Source organism: Pterocles gutturalis, unplaced genomic scaffold (assembly GCF_000699245.1).
Source record: "Pterocles gutturalis isolate BGI_N339 unplaced genomic scaffold, ASM69924v1 scaffold25026, whole genome shotgun sequence".
NCBI classification, from domain to species: domain Eukaryota; kingdom Metazoa; phylum Chordata; class Aves; order Pterocliformes; family Pteroclidae; genus Pterocles; species Pterocles gutturalis.
The window spans coordinates 11,804-19,348 of record NW_010101136.1 but is presented as its reverse complement, the minus strand read 5'-3'; positions in this window follow the sequence as shown (position 1 = coordinate 19,348).

Below are 7,545 nucleotides of genomic sequence, written 5' to 3'. Positions count from 1 at the left end.
CTGAACTTTGACCTTTATTTGCTTTGATAGTGACGTCTTTGGTCACCCATGAAATTCTTCTCACATCTTTGACACTTTCATTTGTCTTTCAGGATGACATCAGAATAAATAAGACCGTCGGCCACAAACTCCTTCGTCTTTCCTGGAGCTCTGAGAGAGTGCTGTAATTATTTAACTTCTTAAAACTTTCACACTCTTACAACTCTCATAAAGTAGTTATTTAACTCTTGATATTTTCTCCCCAGCTGTGATGATTTAATCTAGCCTGGGTTTTGAAAGACTCAGCCAGGAAAATCCCAGAGCGCAATACAGCTCATTTATAAGGATCAGCATTTCTGCAATACCAAGCCTGCACTGCACTCTACATCTGTCTTATCTAAACACTACCATCACACCGTATTTAGGTTTTCATGGTAAGTTAAACCACGACACATAGATTTGAGAAAGTCATACATCTGGCTTGGAAATATCATTCTATATTTTAAACATTTTGCCGAACAGCTCCATATTATTAATTCAGGTAGAGCACGTTTGTTTTGGGAGGTTTAGTTCTCTTGCCAGCAAGGGGGAAGCACTGCGGTCTCCTTACCACAGAAGTTCTTACTTCTCAAAAAAAACCCAAAATTAAGTTGCTTCCCTAACTATATAAATCATAGCCTTTCATAAACATCACAGAACTATTCTGATGTGAGAATTGTGTTATAACACAGGTGAAATTCCCTTTTTTTCCCAGTGATGATTTTCACCCATAAGTGAGAAAAAAGACAGAATAACCCAGCAACACAACAGTGACATTTTGTATTTCAAAACCAAGCCCTCTGAATTCCAAGGCCAGGAAATTCTTATGATTAAGATGCCTCTTACAGACATTAAATACCCAATATAGTTTAAGTTGCTTATTAATGTTCAACAAGGATACTTTAAAGTTTATATTTAACACAGAAATTGCAAGTATAAACTTCTCCCACTACATATATTTGCTATTGCTGAGCTAACATTGAAAGACACGTACTAACTTTTTAAATTTCCTGACTTTTATGATTGCTCAATTTTGCAACCTTAACATTATTTTGAAACTAGGATTGTGTAAAATTTTCCCCAAGAGACTAAGAGAAGTAAGTGCTTTTGAAATGTTGCCTTTCTGTAGCTAATTTCCCTGGTTTTGTTGGTGTTTTGTTGGTTTGGTTTTTTTTTTTCCAGCTGAAAATCTCGCAGACAGGAGCAAAATCACAGGACCTCAAAAATAATCAGTGTGTTTCTAGTACCCTGGTGCCTTAACTTTTCTGCATTTGCTGGGTGTTTGTTCTACGGTGCAGGTGTACATCTGCTATGGATCACAGCCCTGTCCAGGAAAGCACTTGACATCACTAGAACCACTCACATGCCTAAGGTGAAGCAGTTGCTTAAGTGCTTTCCTGGATTGGGGAATATCTTTAGAGATACTTAAACTTGAAAGGAAATTGAATTTAATTTTCTATCGATGCATGTGGGATTTAAACAGCTGACAAATTACATCTAATGGCTGCTAGCATGTGTATTCCCTGAACATGAGTGGGAAATTAATACTTTCTGTCTATACGGAATCATAAAGTAGCATAATAAGTAAGAGAAACTGTGTTCATTTAAAACAAAACACAGGTCATTCTCAGTTTGTATCCAGATCGTTTTGCATGTCAAGTTAAGAATTTGTTTCTGTGCCCACTGCTGGCTGATTTTCTGGGGGTGAGCAGATGGTGGGAGCTCTTTTATTAGCTGGTCGTTTTAGGTGAAAATTCTCCCCTTGTGAGGCGGCTTAGCAGAGCCGTACAACATTTAAACCCCCTTAAACAAGGTTAAGTGGTGTCTGAAGGCTAATGCTGACTCTCTACAATGAGATGGCTTGTTTCCCCTCATCAGCTGAACATGAAATCTGAAAGCCAAGGAAAGGCCGTGTCCCTCAGGCCAACTCAGACGGGACAAACTGCAGCGTGGTGCGGTGCCAGTAGGCACCTGCTTCTTAGACAGTACCTTGTCCTCTTCCCTTTGCAGCAAGAAGGAACTGTCTGTGATGAACTGTCTTATTACTGACTTTAGATGACACATGCCTCTACACGTAGAGCAGATGAGTTAACCACAGGAGGTAACCTATACAAATATGACCAAGAGTTGCAGTAGGAAGCCAGTATCTTTTTAAACAAGGGCAAATCCCTGGTGCTACAAAGAGCACAAAACCTTGTGGGAGCAAAGGTCTTCCACAGGGCTCAGAATCTTACAGGAGAAAATTATTGACACTGCAGGTAGCCTGATTTTTAAAAACATGTACAATGGTGGGTGTATTTAATTTGGAAAGTACTGGGTGATGCAGATCTGTGTCCTTTGCGTATGTGTCTCCCCAAACCGCGTGCCAGCACCTTTTCCTGAGCTGATGAATGTGCCTAGTTTAGGTGCTGAAAGGAACAGGAGACACTTTTACTGTGTTCCAAAGAATGGGAAATACCATTTCATAGGTTTATTTTTTATTCATTTAGGTGCCGTCCGGTTGACTGCTGCGGATGCCTCTGTAAATATCTGCAAAGGAGGCACCTTTTGGGAACTAGAGGCTGCTGATATACCGTGCCCACCAGCCAGAGCCAATGGAAACAGACCCGACGTTCTGTATCTCTGTTTTCATTTCTTTCTTGTTCCAGTGTAGCTCCAGATTTTTTCCCTGGCTCAGAGGTGAGCGATGCCAACAGCTGCTCTGGGTGAGCCGCAGCCCACAGCAAGCCCTGCCCTGAGTGGGCTGGAAGGGGAGCATGTGGTGACTGGGATCATCCTGTCCCTGTGAGCAGCAGTGCCCTCACTGCCCTCCAGTGCAGCCGGCTGTGCTTAGGGAGGCAGCAGAGGTGATGCTCTGCCCACCCCCAGGGAAGGAAGAGAAACCTCCCACAGTCCAGATGTTGGGCTGGCTAGTGAGAAGCCTGGGGAGATGGCAGATACTTAAGGCAAAGTCAGTAAAAGCACTGGATGGCCCTGGGATGATGTGTGAGAATCAGCTAGAGTAAGGAATGCTTTTTTTTCCATTTTGCCGAGCTGGAAGATTTTAAGACCTTCCACTCCTCCCTTAATTTCTAAAGCAAAAGACCAAAGCAGCAACCCTTCTCTCTTTCTGCAGTCTCTCCCCATCCCACAAAGTGAAGTTGTTGTTTCTGAGCAGTGTATCCCAGCATGGAACATGTGTTTCTGTGGTGGAGGTTATTTGCAGCATCAGCTATTACAATGGCAAAGTAAAACTCTGCAGTAATGACTCAAGGATTTGATTATTACAGCATCACTGTCATTATTATTATTATTATTACTATTGTTTTTGTTGTTATTACTGGTCTCTTACTACTGTTTCCAAGGTGGTAATATACTTTTCAGAAGCAGTTACATCTTCCAAGGATTTTATCACTGTCCATTACAGAGATGGAAAAAGCTACATGTTAGTTTGACTGAGACTAACACAGCAATTACCCCTCCAGTACTTCCTTGATGTAGTGATTCATAATGATGAAAGCCCCAGACCTGCTGGCTCCAAGGAGTTACTTTTACTGTATCAACTTTTCACATGTAATAAAAATTATAGCCACATGAGAAATTGAACTTATCTGTGTACCCCCAGGTTTCAAAGAGCAAAAGACTTCTAAACCGAGTGATGTGATTAGGAGAAATAAGGAAATGAAATCACTTAATGGGAATGTGCAGTGCATAGAAGGAATCCTTAAATAGTTCCCAGGAGTTATCAAGGGCATTTTAATGCTCCTTGGACGTAAACTATCTAATCCCTACCCTTTCTGTTTTATTTGTCCTCCATTCTACCACATATCACTGGAATATCATGCATCCTGTGAAGATCATAGCAGCTGCTCAGTCCCAGGATGCAAGGTACAGTAAAAGGGTTGAGTTTTCTTTACGTTATGTATCAGATTCTCCATGAGAACTCTGACTCTCCATAACTGCTTTAAAGCCTTATTAAGGATATGGATATAAGCCTGTTCCCACACACTCAAAGTTACCTTCCTTTTCCAGGAGCTTAATTATTACGGAATAATCATCCTCTGGGATTGCCCAGTAGCAGTAGTTCATCTGGATGCTGATAGATAAAGCAGTGCAGTGCAATGGGCTGTATGGATGGTGAGTCATTTAAGAAAGTAGCTATTGCAAAAGAGAAATGAGGTAATAAAAGCCTACAGGCCCTCCTAGTGACATCTGTGTGACCTTACTGTGACTAACTTCTGAATCTGTCCCTAGATGTTTTCTGACTTACCAACCTGGGTTTCTTTCACCACATGAATGGGACAAATAAAGAAAGGTAGAAAACTCAGTCCTGAATTCAGCACCCACTGAAGCTACTGTTCACTTGGGTGAGTCCTGGACCAAGATTTTAATTCTGGGTGGTGTCAAATTATTCTCTTGTCACTGTTGAGAACAATAAGTTTTCAGAGGACATGAATGGTAGGGTGAATGCCAGCTGACCTCAGCTAATGAAAAGTTCAGAGAGGAACAAATGAAAGACTTCATTTGGGCTAGCAGATTATTTTAATACAAGGTAGTGTTAAGCAACATCAATCTTCAGTCCTTTTTGTTTGGTGATGTCTACCTGAGTTGAGGAAGGTATACCAGCAAACAGCAATGCATGTTAACTCATGCCTCTGAACTCCTGTCACACAGTTAGGACTCTTTCATTGCTATATCTTCGTTTTGACCCTTAATAGCACCCTATATTCAGCCAGGAGGATGGTCTGTCTACTGATATTTATCATGGCTGGAAAAGGTCCAAATGCTTTTGTGTGGGCAAAAGTCCTGATTGTTTCAGTGGAAGCTGAGCCAGGGCAAGGAAAGCTGAGAAGGGCTTCAGGCTTTGCCCCATTCTCCTTAAAATCAAAAGAGATTATCTGTGGAATGGACAAAGTTTTACCAGATACTGCAAACATCCCATCTAATTTTAATCAGCTTGAATTCTGAAGTCAGGATATCCCTATACCTAGTAATTGTGTGTGCCATCAATGTCTGGTGATGGGATCACACCAAATCCTATGTCTGAAGACATCTAATTTGGGAGATTTAGGTTATAGCTTACATCCAGTTTATAGCTTAAGTGTATATCTCAATATACAGCAGTCTCTTTGTGCAAGTTTTTCTTATTCTTTGGCTCAAAAAATGTGTTTTACATAGGAATGTAAAAAATTATATTGAGTTAGATCAAAGATCCATCCACTTCTGTAGTCTCTCCCAAAGTGCCAATAACTGAGGTTCAGAAGGAGAGTGAAAATAAGAAAAGCATACAGCATTGCTTTTCCAGAATACTGTCCCTGCAAGCTGATGATCACAGATTTCTTGACCCTGAAATGTTATCTTAGTGTTCCGCCTTAATGACTTTTCTCTCGTTAGTTTGTCCAATTACTTTTTGAACCCATGAAAGCATTTAATATCAAGTGTCCTGCGGCAGAGGGTAAAGCACTCTTTTTTTTCTTAATGTTTTGAACCTGCTATATCCTAGTTTCATCATAGTTTCATCATATGCCCCTTTCTTTCTGTATTAGGATAGCCATTCCCTATTTAACATCTCTGTGCTGCTCATGACTTTGTAATATAGATGCAACTGGGAGGACAATCCAAAACCACAGAATTCAGATCTACATGATACCAGGAGATATGAAATGATTTGGCTTTTCATAGTGGAGATGCATTTCCACCTATTTCTATTTTCCACTATTCTCCACCTATGCAACCTGCAGTTCTCAGCATAATAAAACATAACAAGAAAGAGTTCTTGGCAAATGGAGGTAAGTTATTTAATGCCTGTTGAGAATCTGTCCCCATATGTTTAATAAATGCTTTCATTCAATAAATGTATACTCAGCTTTAAGAAACATGGAAAACTACAGTTTTTTAGCACCAAGTGCCAAGATAATAATAATAATCTGGCAAGTAACTGTTTACCCAAAGTAGTAAAAGGCCAGTGAAACCAAGACTTACTGTTACCACTATAATAATAATTATTTGCTGGTGACCACCACTTTTCAGTTAAAATTTCAGGTGCCTCTGGTATTTTTCAATCTTTGTTAAGTGCCGGGTGACTCAGGGTCCAGCTCTGCTGCTCCTTCTCACACTGTGTTTTATCTGATTGCAAAGTACCCTCAAAAGACTTGAGTGGAAGCAAAAAACAACTCATGCTGAGGAACAGCAGCAGAATCTGATCCTGTGTTGCTGGTCTCTAAATGATTTTTGAGTAGCTGGCACCAAGGCTTTACATATATCTTTAAAATAGTGGAGGTCCAGGTTTATTACCAAATGTTGTTTTTAAAAAGATGTATGTTATTTCTATTAGATTCTGTTTGTAAAAATACATATTCTCAGGTGGAATAGTGCAACTCTCGAAACAAAGAGTAAATGACAAATTCAGACTTCTGGAATTGTGTAACTTCCACTGAGAAAATAACCCTGAAACCTCACCAGCCACGTTGGTGTATATCACCATTCAATTATTACTGTTTTACTAGACTGCAGGTTATTTTCCCTTACACCTAATGGTCCAGAGGAAAAAAAAAAAGTCCTTATTGGCAATCAGTGATATGGGGAAAAAGTTAAGTCAATAAAATGAAAAATTATCTGACAATAATTACAGTTGCAAGGCTTGCTTCTGGGTATATCATGAAAGCAATCTGAACTTCAAACTTCTGTTATTATACCGCCCTATTTCAGCAGTAGAGCAATCCACTTTGGCCCTGGGAGTACCAGATGCTGAAATCACTTTTCAGGAAAAAAATATACTGAAAATATGCTAGAAGCAAAAACTCAAGAAGGATGTTGCTTGGGTAGATTTTCATTACCATGGAACTCATTCGCAGTGAGGAACCGCAGAGAGAGGCACACCTGTGAGAGAGTAAAACAAACTTCTCCTTATCTCCGGCTGCCTTCAGGACACAAACCCAAAGAGACTCATACACAGAAAGTGTTATACTTGCTGCCAGTGTAAATCAGAATAGATCAACAAAAGAGCACCGTTTTCTAACCAGCTAAAAGAAAATGAAAACGCACTTGGGGATGAAGAGACCAAAATTTAAGCAAGGCTCACGTCGTAGCAGGCACAGTCACTCATAAGTTGTTGAGTACCTGCTGAAATCGAGGGGAGTCTCGAGCATGGGGCACTTTCTGGGTTCTAAAGGAGAGGCCATTACACTAGGGCCCTTCTTTCTTTCCCTCTCTGAGCAGATAAGAAAAATTAGCACCGATTCTCCAGGAGCAAACAGCTCAGCAAAGCTTGGGGACGGCCAGGGCTCAGTTTTGCCTCCTAGCTGGGACCCCCAGTCCTGCACAGCGGGGAACTGGTTGCAAATCCCTTGGTTGCTGTCAGCAGCACGGGAGAGCTCTCGACTGCAGGAGAGGGACACAGAATCTACAATGGCTCACACAGTGACATGCAATTTGTACCTCGCTTCCAGGTCCTTGGGCAAGTGGCAATAGGTCAGTAAAAGCTTTTACCTTTGTTTTTTTGGGAATATAAAATTTTCAGTCTTACTCATTTTAAAAATGATACTGTCA